The sequence below is a fragment of the Sapajus apella genome, unplaced genomic scaffold, assembly GCF_009761245.1.
Source record: "Sapajus apella isolate SASKATOON/1434 unplaced genomic scaffold, GSC_monkey_1.0 scaffold5, whole genome shotgun sequence".
Lineage (NCBI taxonomy): Eukaryota > Metazoa > Chordata > Mammalia > Primates > Cebidae > Sapajus > Sapajus apella.
This window is the reverse complement of record NW_022436945.1, coordinates 39,763,863-39,776,592: the sequence shown is the minus strand read 5'-3', so window position 1 is coordinate 39,776,592 and position 12,730 is coordinate 39,763,863. Positions and strand designations below refer to the sequence as shown.

Sequence of the window (12,730 nt, the reverse complement as noted above, 5' to 3'; positions counted from 1 at the left end):
GGAGGGAGGGAAGGGAAGGGAAGGAAAGAAAAAAGAAAAGAAAAGGGATTGATCTTGAGGGTTAATAGCAACTGCTAGTGTGCCTGGAGTAATAGCTTCAAGATTCCAAAGTTCCTTCTGAGCTGAAAAGTGCCATGGCTCTTTAGCAATGACAGTGAAAATGCTATGCGGGGAGGGAATGGAGCCCTACGTGTCCAGGATTTGCCAAGCCTAGTCTAAACCATTCTTCTTAGCAGTGGCTTATAATGAAACTTAATTTTCGAATGTCTCCTATTATCCAAATGTATGCAGTTCCATGTTCTTATGACCATTCAGATTAAATATTCAGATTTTAAAATGACAGACTGTAGAAAGATGTCATAGAGAGTTACAACTGGTCATTCTTGAGGGGGTCCCTCAAGCTGGGCTTCCATCTTGGAATTGGTTTGATAAGCTCTCAAAAGGTGATTTCAAGTATGCACCCAGGGGTGATGGATTTCCTGGTATGTTTTCTCATAAATATATTTATGGATTTATATATATATATATATTTATATACCATATATGGATTTATATACTATATACTACATATGTATATTATATATAGTATATACGTATTTAAATATATGCTATATATGTACATTATAGTATGTAATATTTAAATATTATAGCATTTAATATAGTACTATATATTTAAATATTATATACTATATATAATGTATAGTATATGTATAGTATTAAATACATATATAAAGTATATAATATATATACAATATCTATATTTACATATATGTACTATATGTATACGCACGCACAACGTATAGACTAGATTACTAATAATTTGCAAATGCAGACAGCCTTTATCAGAAAGTACACTCCCCAGGGCTACTTCTGCAAGTTTCTATTTCTCCTTCTGAATAATGAATAAGAAGGAGCATGTGTCCAAGAAGTGTCCCAGTGAGCATGAAATCAGGGTCTTCCCTCCTTTCTTTCCAGTGCTGAAAAGGTGGGCCCTGGTTAAAAACTGCTCCGCCACCGACTGGAGGAGCTTGTCCTCAGGCAGCTTCTCAGTCTCACTAGGTCTTGGTTTTCCCAGCTGTAGAATGCAAATAGCAATGATACCTGACATGGGGTTGTTGTAAAAGTGCTTAGTACAATAAGTAGCACCTGGTAAACACAGTGTTTGGTTTTCATGATTATTTTCACTTCCTAGTAGTTTAGAAATACCATTTCCATGATAATGTAACAGACCTAATGGCCAAAAAAAGCCCATATTAATTTTTTAAAAACCCATGACTATTATTCAGAATCCAGGAGTACCAAGAAACACCTCACCTGAGATCTTCTTGGTACAAGCCTTTTCACCTGAGAAGACTAACTGTGTAAAAGACTTTTTTCTCTCTTTTTATACACTATACCTGGGAGTTAGCTTCACTCCTGGATTAATCCTTATTCTCTATTTTCTTTCTTACAACACTTCATCAGATCATATATGCAGATGACTGTGTGTATGTGAATATGGCAAGTGAAAGCTCAGAGTCTCCAGGCTGTTCAGGGAAGCTTTCTGCGAATTCACGTTCCCTGCACCCCTTCCCCTGCCCGCCCAAGGACTAGAACCGAAGCCTGTGAATGCCTCGCAAGAGGGATCCTGCCCTTGGCCAAATGCGAGACTGCTGGAGGCGTGGCCTTCTAGACGATTCGTCAGGTCGCCGGGCTCGCCCTCCCCTCCCCCTTGCCCTGGGGACACCCTGTCCGAGTAAAGAGGAGGCCTTCGTGTGAGTGATGTTTCTCAATTATCAAACTAGTGGCGTGAAACAGTTTCCTGAAACACCTGGGTGTAAAAGGTTTTATTACCTCTTATTTTTCTTTTAAATAACAAAGGAGTAGCCACACCTACCTTAGTTTCTACTGAATAAAAACGTGAATAGTTTGTTTTTGTTTTTGTTTACCTTCAACTCTCAAAAAGCACAAAGTTCCCAGGTGGGAAGAGGTAGCTTAGAGCTGTCCGGGGCCGCTCGGGGACGGGAGCCGGCTCCCCTGCTATCAAGCGCGAGAGCCTGCCCCGACCCCGCACGCTCGACTGCGGTTTCCCCTCCTTCCCCTCCCCCTAGCTTTACGGCCCAGGCCGAGGGAATCCGGACTTTTCTTCCCTCTCCCACGTTTCCTTCTTTCTCCACCCTCCCCCCCCAACCAAACCCCCAAACCTCTACGTGGTCCAATATTAAAACCGGTGGAACCAAGGCATTCCCAAAATCAGGAGGAGGGAAAAAGGAATACAGGAATGGCAACATTTATTTTCCTGAAGCAGGGAAAAGGTTCTCTCTGGGCAGGCAGGCCATCCTCTGGGAGGAGGAATCCACCGTTTCCTCAGGTAGTACGTTCCAGGGATGATGGATGCAGGTGGTAAAAACACGCAGCGTTTCAGTGGGATGATGGGAGATGTTTACAGCCCTCCTGGGAAGATGCCAAAGAGTTTAACAGTCCTGGGATACCTCCCAGCTGCCTGCTCTGGTGCTGGATGAGTTTACGCTTCCTTTCCTAATGTAAAAGGTGAAGCAACCAGTGACTTGTCCAGGGTCACACACCACGCTTGGGACAGAAATAACTCTGACGCTTCTTTCCTGGCTCTAACAGCAGACAGCATTGTCCAATGACTGTACTACCATTGCGATCTGAATCATTTAAATTGCTCCTAATTGCAGGCCTGCAGTGCACTGTAACAGCCGTATGACTCTAACTGCCAAGCCGGCCGGCCGAGGTAGGAATGACTGAAGTTTTGCAAATTTCTGAATATGGAATTAAAATGCTGAGCGGTTGAGGGAGTAGGGCAAACGTGTATGAAAACCACTTTGAAATTGCTGACAAGTATCCTATTTAAATTTGTTTAAAAGATGAATTGGACATGTCACCTTTAATTTGTCACACTGGAATTAGAGGAACACCTGATGTTCAAATTGATGCCGTTCAAAAAGGCATCTCAGATATTTCTAAGCAATCGATGTTTACACTCTTCCTTTTTGTGCCTCCTAAATTACTGTCTGGTTTTGGTGTTTAAATTTCCCTTTGAACTCCTTCCTGAGTAGATATGGGGAAAGGGGAGGGCCTGGGAAACAACCAGGCATTTGACTTCAGATCTGAACACGGGGCTGGACACGTGCTGTGCTCAGGAAAGAAAGTAAATTCCACCTGGCAAATTGCTCTAACTGATTCATTTGTCCACAAAGAGACGCCACCTACCTGCATGCAGGTATTCAGGTAAATGACAGGTGGGCGGGACCTCCTGTTTCAATCCCTAACATCTCAGCCATGCTTTATCTGTCGGGGCTTCCGTGATGTCACCCATTTCCTGCTCTGAACTGACCAATGCCGTCCTCCTTCCTCCAGGCACCTGTTCACCGAAGTTGAAGCTGGTCACAGCTTGGGCAGCCCAAGGAGCTGCTCGGTTCACCCATAAGGGATGAGAGCTCCCTGCCCGCTGCTGCTAGGAGAGCCTCAGACAGACGCTTGAAAAGGTGAGTTGAAACCCTCCATTTTTCTCTCTTGGTATTTAGACCACTGGCCCCTGAGGGCTCTGAACAAGGAATTTGAATGAAAAAATACAAGCTGAATGGCTTGTCTCTGGTGTTTGTGGTGTTTGCCCTAGAGGGAGAAGCTTTTTCGAGAGGGAATAGTAGAGAGATGCTTTTGACATTCTAGTTACACGGTAAAGTTCTCCCAGGCCAGATATTTAATTCTTTTTGTTTCTCTGATCATTAATCCAGCCTCTGCTTGTCCTTGTACTTGATCTGATTAAAACAACAGCGATAACAACCTAGAGAGAAGTAGAGTGAAGGCTTTTTTTGAAACTTAGCTCGAAGGCACAGCCCATTTAATGGGGGCTAGGAGGCCAGTGCAGACTGGATTCAGAGTTCTTATTTTGCTTTTTCCCCCCGCATTTTGCCTTATTTTCTGCATTCATCTCACCAGAGGCGATTTCAATCTAAACCTGTGAGGCATCCCTAGATTTTTTTTTCTTTCTCCCTGAAAACCTGTTCCTCAGGGTAAATTCTGTTCTTCCATTCAGTAGCTGTCCGTTCCAGTTTTCCTCTCTTCTCTGAAAAAGTCTACCATTTTCTTTGCTCTTTTTTGAACACCCTTTTAAATACGACTTTGCAGTCTGCACTCGAATTTGTTTACATTCAGACCTGGACTGGCTGCCTGCTGACCCTTGGTTACAGTAAGGATTAATTCCCACATTGCCACAAGAATGTGACTTCGGGTCTGATTTTTAATTTTTTGGACCTCTTTGGCTTTTTCTGTCTCTTTTTCTTTTAATAGCAAATATGCCAAAGAAGTTGTCCTGCCAGGACCTGGCTTTTAAAGTAATTTTACCTCTAGGATCCATTTTTGTTTTCTTAATTCTGATCACACAGCCTGTTCCACTTCTGTTCTTGACAGCCCACTAGTCATACTGTTTCCCCAATACTGTTGTCAGAGAACGGAAACCATTTTTAAGCCCAATTCCCTGCTGGGATGAGCTGGAAAAACTGGAAAAAGAAAGAAATCTGTGAGGCACTTCATTCTAGATTTTGTTATCAGCTGTTTTTTGAGATTTAAGTTAGCACATATGTTTACAAGGGAATAATCTGGAATTATGCTCCTGTTCATCCACCTAGAAATACAAAGTGCATGTAAATTCTCCAAAGGTATAAACTGAGACAAGCCGAGATCATTTTTGCCTTAGACAGTTGCTTCTCGCCACTAAGAATCTGCCTACTTTTTGTTGCCAATTTCTGTCTTACTGTTTGGAGGCTCGTTTTGTTCTCCTTTAACTGACCTTTGTCTGTTATTTTCCCAGAGCTTTGAGTTTGAGGGGTGGGGGTTACCACTTGTCCCTTACTAAGGTTCTCACTTGATTCAAAGCTTGCATCTTCTGGATAAAAGTACGTCTAAACCTCTCCTCAAGATTACGTTGCCTCTGGTTTACCATGGTTGATTAGCTCTTTTCACAGTAGTTTATGATTAAATAAATCATTTCATCACTGTATGTCAGTATGTCTGAGTGTTAAAGAAAAAAAGCTGTAGACACTGTACCCCCAGGTAGAAGAAAGGAAAGAAGTGATAGAGACTGGAATTCAGAGTCAAATTGTCTAGAATGCAGTTGGTCTGCTGGGTAATTTATACACGTCCTGCCCAGAGTTCCTGTAGTAACTCCACCCATTGGTTCAAGTGGACATGGGCCTGATGGAAAAATGTACAATCTCCTTCATCTATGTCCTTGAGCAAGTTACTTCTCCGACCCTTGGTTTCTTCATCGGAAAGATGAGAGATAATAATCCCCATGATCTAATGTGTTTGTGAGAAATTAATGAGGTAGCTAATGTATGTTAGCATCCAGTGGCCAATGCCTGGTGCTAACTGGTGCCAAAGTGAGGCTAGGTCCTTCTTTTGGAAGGAATTTTCCTAGGTTGCTTGGAAGAGAAAGTCTGACCCTATCAAGATAAAGATCTTGTGTGGTTGCAATTGTTAGGAACTTTGATAGTTCTTGTTATTGTAATTAACCGTAGGTAATTAACTTCAATGTTAACAGTTTGGAAAAAGAAAACAGGCAGGAGAATGCCTAAACGATGTCATTAAACAAGTTGGGCAGATTTGTCTCTGCTAGCCTCCCAGGCAAAGCTTTTAGGAGTTGCTGGCTGGCTGTGATTTCTTCCTTTTTCCACCCTAAGGTTCTCACCTTGCAACAGACCCACAAAATGTGACTCTCCATGGGCCTTTTGGGGAAGTGTCCTGTTGTTGTTGCTGTCATCTGACTTGCAGGGAGTTCTTTCTGCTGTCAATCGTGCTATCTCCAGGGCAGTCCGGGTGTTTGGTCTCCTCCAGACCCACGAATAAACAACCTTCTCCCTGATCAGAGTGAGGGTTCACGCCGAGTCGCTGGCAGGAGGAAGCTCCTGGTTTGGAGCCTGCATTGTACCATGGAAGGGAGGCTTGTGACCCATTGGATGTGATTGGCCCTGTCATGGAATACCCTGTGCCCTTGGATGACCTTGAGTCATTGCATAAGAGCACTGTGTGCCCAGGGCCCTTGTCGCTTCTCTGGGTCTCACCCTTCAGGGATAACACAAATTTTCATCATTCAAGAGTAAGGGATTAGTGGATTGAGGTCAGTGGGTTCTACTGACTAGCTTGCCTTCGGGACCCTAGGGGAGAACCTCAACTTCCCTGCCTGTCAGTTTCCTTAGCTATGTTTTTCCCCAAAGGATGCTACAATGGTGTACTTCACAGGGCCCCTCAGTCCTTACAAGTGAAGCGAGGTGGGCTGCATGCCTAGGTGCATGGGTCAGACTGACCAGGGAGACTGGGTAGCGCCTCACTAGAAAATGTCAATCTTATTCATTCCATTCTAGGTGGGACAGTGCTATTGCTTTAGAATAGTGGTCTGGTCTCTGGCATCAGGCTACCCACCTGGGTTTTCAAAACCCAGATCTACCATGTGCTACCTGTGTGACTCGGGACAGACTCTTTAACCTGCTTTCATCAGCTGTGTAATAGGGTTATCATGAAGATGAAATGGGTTGAAACGTGTAAAGTGCTTGGAATGGTACCTGCCATAGTGTTAGCTGTTACTAGTATTTATTTTCTTGAAAGGAAGGAATAGTTGGTAGAATCAGACAGGTCTGTGTATCAGACCCAGTTCTACCACGTAATTGCTAGCCTAAATAAGTTACTTAATATTTCTTTGCTTCGGTTTCATCATCTGGGAAATGAAATGCTTATCAGACTCAGTGCTGTTGGGAGGAATAACTGAAATAATTACATGGAAAGTGCCTGGCATATTGTAAATGTTCAGTGAGTGTTAACTATTGTTATAGTATTTTAAAAAGTGTTATGTAGGTTACAGTTAGACTTCTTAGACCCTGCTACTGTCTGGATGTAATAATGATGGAAACAGGAGTAAGTTGAGGGCCAAAGACTGAGCGAAAATTATTTCCTGAGAGGCTCCCAACAGCAGAGGAGGAAAACCTGTTAACAAAGATTGCGTTGTTTCTCTTGGAGTTCCAGGGTAGGGTGGCTGCCAATGAAGATGCCTGGTCTTTCGTGAACCTGTGGGCAGTGGGCCTCTGTGATGTGAGTAAATAGTGGGTCTTCCTGGAGCAGTGATTTCCCGGCTTCACCTGTCACTGCTCCTTGTCTCCATGATCTGGGCTAGGACCTCCTTTCTGTGTTTGAATTCCTCACTTAAAATGGAGAAAATAGGGTCTGGTGGGATCCTGACTACTTTTTATTCCTTTCACCCTATTGACCAGGATATAGTCTTGACTACTCAAAAGGCCATCTGTAAGATGCTGGCAAGGCGAGGACAGATAAGAGATGCTCTAAAGTGTGTCTTCCTCATTGCCTCAGTATTCATGGACTTCCCCGTAGCATATAACTATTCCTGATAGTTATGTACTGACATTACATAGACTCACTTTTATGTGGTTGGCAAATTTATTGTCCTCTGACAGTACCTCCAAAGTATCAAAGGCTTTTCAAAACTATTTGGAAGGAAGACTTGTATCACTGTTCCTGGGTTCATAGGATTCAACCATCAACTATCCCCAAAGAGTAGGGTTGACATGAAAATGATAAAAAAAAAAACCATAAAATGTGAAAAATGACACTGAGCTGAAATCAGGAAGGAAAATGTCAGCTGTCTGCCATAAACTTTTTATGTTTACCATTTCTCCATTTTCTTTTGTGTGACATGAGGAAACCACAGTGACCCGCTTGGTTGGTTACACAGAGCCACACTTCAGATCAGTAACAGGAAGAACTTCCTATGAATTAGAATTGTCCGAAAATGTAGTAGGCTGCTTTTTGAGATACTGAGTTTCTTGTCACTAAAGATGATCATTTTGGGGGCATATTTAGTGCATGGTGTATATTTGCTGGATGAGTGGATGAGTTCATAAATGAATGACAAAGAGGATTTGTGTTTTTCGGCTGCACGTACACTCATCTGTAAAGTGTACACTCGTCTTAATGATCTCATAGGATTATTTTAGATTAAATGAAAAAACACGTTGAATACCCAACACAGTATCTTGCATATCACAAACTGCTCATTAAATACTAACAATCATTCTTTATTTTATATTCTAAAAAGAATTTCTGCCTCAGGTAGAAGGTAGACAAGATGATCCTGCAATCTGAGATTTGCAGTTTTTATAATCATCTGTTTACTCTTCTTCTCTTTGCCTCTGCCCTTCTTCCTCTACCCATCTGAAAGAACTTCTCTCTGCTCTAGAAAGCCAAGTTCCTTGACATGGTAAGTCCACTAGTACACTTCTAACAGTGGGAGCACGTTCTGTCTCAATTAACCAGGGACATTTTTGGTAACGTCACTAATTCGTGACTTGGAATGTGTGGACTTAGACTCCACCATGTTTTTCAAGTGACTTATTTGCTGCTTGTGTTTGATGCATTTGTCACAGATACACAAAAGACTTCAACAGCAGCAGTCAAAACTCTCCAAGAATTTTCTTTAATAGCTTCTTGGCACAATAGCACATGCATGATGGGGAGGTCTAAATATGCCATTGCTATCTGCTGAGATGATTTGCATAACTTCCTGATGATTGCGTTTGACAGTCACATGGCCTTTTCTGAATAGAGCGCAGCATGTTTAGGCTCCTGCATACTCGCATTAATACATGAGTCATCATGTGTTTTCAGACTCCTCATTAAATGTATTGTCAGACTTATATTACGCCTTCCACAACATACACACACTCAGACATTCTATAGCGGCCTTTCTTTTTTAATCGTTTGAGACCCTTTGCACATTTAGTCTTAACAGTCATCTCTGAAGGCATCTGTATTCTAATGTATTAATGGATTGAAGGGAAATTGATACATTTTTCTACTAGGGTAGAGTTGCTGAGTATGTAGCAATCTAAATGGCTGCTATCTCCAAACAGTTTCGCCCATGTCTAAGCCCTGTGGAGAGGTGTTGGAATGGATTGTTGGGAGTGTTCACCCGATTCCTGCAGGAATGCCCCTAGAAATGTGTAGCCTCTGTATTTCTAGGGCTGCCATAACAAATCCCCATAAACTTGGTGGCTTAAAACAACTCACATTTATTCTCTCACAGTTCTGGTGGCTGGACATTTGAAATCAAGGTATCAGCAGTGCCACACGCCTATTTGAAAAACTGACCAGTTCTCCATCAGTGGAAGTGTTTCAAGTAGAAACTTGTAGGTCATCCTGTAGGGATCTTGAAAAGAGGATTTTTCTACTTGGTGAAAATTTAAGTTCCTTAACCAACTCAAAATCCGATGACTACTAAATAAATCATTTTAAAACCTCACATAGAGGTCGTCGTGTGGATCACATCAAGAGATCACTACTCTTCCTTGATTGACCCATCTGCTTAGGTTCTTCTCACTTGGATTATTTCCCACTTGTCCAGATCCCAGTTATCTTTCGTGATTCTTCCCTAGGACCATCTTTCCCGTTAACTTTCCTTGATTGTTCTGGCCACACACGCACTCTCTCTTGTCTCTCCTCCAAAGCTTGTCCATGGCTCCTGTTTTGGGGTGCTATACACATTGCCTTTTATTGTGTATTCTCTTAGAGTGTTTTTATATTTTTGTCCTATGTATAAGCTCTATTTTCATAATTAGACTTAAATTTATTGGAGATGAAATTGAATTCCCTATAGGAACTCTCACAGAGTTTAAGACCGGTACCAGGCATGAATTAGGCAAATCCATGACCCCTGTAGAATTGAAACACAGCAGGAAAATGTTGAGAATTCAAATATCTTTCCTTATCTTGTCCTTCCCTCCATAAAACTTGGTTATCTGTTAAAAAAAAAAAACTACATAACCACTTTTTGAAATTGTTTTTCAGCTTTGGATGAAAGAATGACAGTTTGCTTCTTTTCTATATCCCTCTGATATCTGCTCTTCCTGGGATCCTTGGTGACTCCATACATGAACAGAGCTCTGAGTCAATGCAAAAATACTCTGCCTTCATTTTTTTGTTGTTATTTGCAGGGGTCAGTTGTATTTCATCATGTTTATGGACTACGGAAAGAAAGGACATCTTTTCTTTTACAGAGTTTTTGCAAACAAACCCAAGTATGACATCCTACGGGAAAGGTGGTAAAAGCTCATCAAGAGAAGGAACACTCTTCTCTAACCTGCTGATGAAAGGCATTCCCTGGCTCCTAAAACTTGTCTAATTGGCTAGCCACCGGGGACTCTTTTCACTTAACCACTTCCCTTGTTTTCCCCACATTTGGAACATCTATGTCCTCCCTTATTGACTCCAGATGTATTACATGGTCTCCCTTTAGTTCAATTCTCCTGTAATTTCTTGACATGTTTCTGACCTCTTTAAAGACTATTTAAAAGGTCTTTTTTTTTTTTTGTATTTTCGGGTGTTTGCAATACTGTACAGGCTAATGTCATTCACAGATTCCATTAATGAGCAGCTTAGTCCCTCTTTGAGATCATTGATTTAGAAGTTAAGCAGAAGCAGAGCTAACCACAACTTTGCAGCAGCCTGTAAGCTCCTGCCTCCCCTCTTTCCTCTGCAGTGTATCTGCCCCCGCAACATGCAAACACAGAAAAATCACCCCCACTTCCAACCCAGGTTCTTAGTTTGAAGATAATTTTTATTCCATGTGCAACCATTTTTATTCAGGTCTTTAATGCTCTTAATTCTTCCCTATGGCTTGAGAGTCTGTGAGCTAAGGGATAGCCCACAGAACACGTGCCCATCCCCGGTGTATGTTTGTTTACAATTGGCATTTATCAAAATAATGGATGGTACCTTATTGATACTGTCAAGTCTCACTAAATTTATCTAAAATTTAAAATGTAATTGCAAATTTACTTTGTTTAATAGAGAAAGATAGACTTTGCCCTAACTTAGTCAATTATTTCCCCCTACTCCCCATAACCTGATTTAGGAGTTACAGCTAAGGCCAGGGCAGTCGTTAGGCAAACATGCCTGCTGGGTGAATTGTTTTAGAAAGAGAGAAGAGGCCACCCTTTGAAGACGTAACAGGCACTGGTTTGTTCTGTTTTTCTGTGGCTATATTTCTGCTCCTCGTGGTCCAGGATGGTGTTTCTGACTGTGATTGTGATCTTTGTACTGAGCTGTCACCCCAGTGACCAGTTTGAAACTAAGCAACCATTCTGCTACATGGAGCTTCAACCAAATTTTAAAGCATCATCAACAATTAAAAAAAAAAACCTTACACTCATTTTCTTGAAGCTAAAAGTTACCTCGGAAATCAGCTGATGTAGAGTTAGCCTTTGTGTGTTTGAAACACGCGATAAAACAAGAGGGTTGGCTGAAGGGAGTACAAGATTTTAAACAACTTTTAAATAAGCAAAAATTGCAAAGCAAACATGAATACAGTAGGGCAGAGCCTCACACTGTTTGTAAAATGTCACATTCCACGTAGTGTCCTTGCTGGAGGGAACTCTTTATTACTTGTCTGGGCTCTCTGTATCTCATGAAACAAAGCTCTTACAGGAGCCAGTCATTTTATGATCTTTTGTGAGACCTGGCTCTAGGTTACATTTTTCTCTTCAATGAAGCGAGTGGCTCCTCTGTGTCTCTGTTAAGTGTAACAATCAGCTGAAGCAACAATCAGGTCAGACCTTGGGTAAAGTTTAGTGGCATGCTTGGGAAGAGTTTGTGATTCTACTGTTTTGTCATTGCACCTGGCTGGCAACCAGGTCAGGTAAAAGGAAAATATCAAGACCCAAAAAGGTAGTTGGTAGCAGAGCTGCATCCAAACCACAGTTTTGATATTCTACTCTCCCTACTTAGGTGTCTAAAAATAACAGTGACAAGGTCATAATTAAGGTGAGGCAAGTGAGACACTCACCTTCAGGTGCAAAATTTAAGGTGCCAAAAAAATTCTGTAATCCCAATGTGCATGTAATATTTTTAAAAATACAAAATAAATGCAAAAAGTCCATGATATGTAGAAGATCAGAATTTATTTGAATAAAGACAAGATCAGTAATCTAAAGTCATTTAGAAAATATTTAGGATTATTACTTAGTTAAATGATCAAACGTGGCAATTTTCTCAATCAAAAACAAGATGAGTGATATGGTTTGGCTGTGTCCCCACCCAAATCTCATCTTGAGCTGTAGCTCCTGTAATTCCCACATGTTGTGGGAGGGAACCAGTGGAAGGTAATTGAATTGTGGGGGTGACTTTTTCCCATGCTGTTCTTGTGATAGTGAATAAGTCTCACGAGATATGACGGTTTTATAAAGGGCAGTTCCTCTGCACACGCTCTCTTGCCTGCCACCATGTAAGACATGCCTTTGCTCCTTCTTCACCTTCCAACATGATTGTGAGGCCTCCCCAGCCATGTGGTACTGTGAGTCCATTAAGCCTCTTTACCTTTATAAATTACCCAGTCTCAGGTATTTTTTCATAGCAGCATGAAAATGGACCAATACACTGAGCAAAGAGGAAGGTTTTTGAAAACACTATTGGTAGTGTGTTTCCTTTAGAGCCAGGAAAGCAAAACTATTTTTGAAATTATTTTGAGAATAAATAAAATATTTAAACTTAAATTGATGTTTTAAGTTCTGATATACTTATTCTTCATGTTTTCCACATTTTTCAACTTCCTAAATCTGAAAAATTAGCCATTAAAAAAATAAACAAAAATGTACATATCAGGACATATATTTTTTCCTTTGGCCTCAGGCTGCAACATGGCTCAGCATAGCACTAGATCTGT

General features: G+C 41.4%; 1 protein-coding gene across 1 annotated transcript in view; it reads left to right on the top strand.

Moving 5' to 3' along the window:
* The window catches only part of LNX1 (ligand of numb-protein X 1), a 185,317-nt gene that overhangs the window by 56,711 nt on the left and 115,876 nt on the right, over positions 1-12,730 (top strand). The window contains exon 2 of the mRNA XM_032274174.1: positions 3,364-3,491. The gene's annotated coding sequence lies outside the window, so the exon portion shown is untranslated. The remainder of the gene's footprint in view (positions 1-3,363; positions 3,492-12,730) is intronic.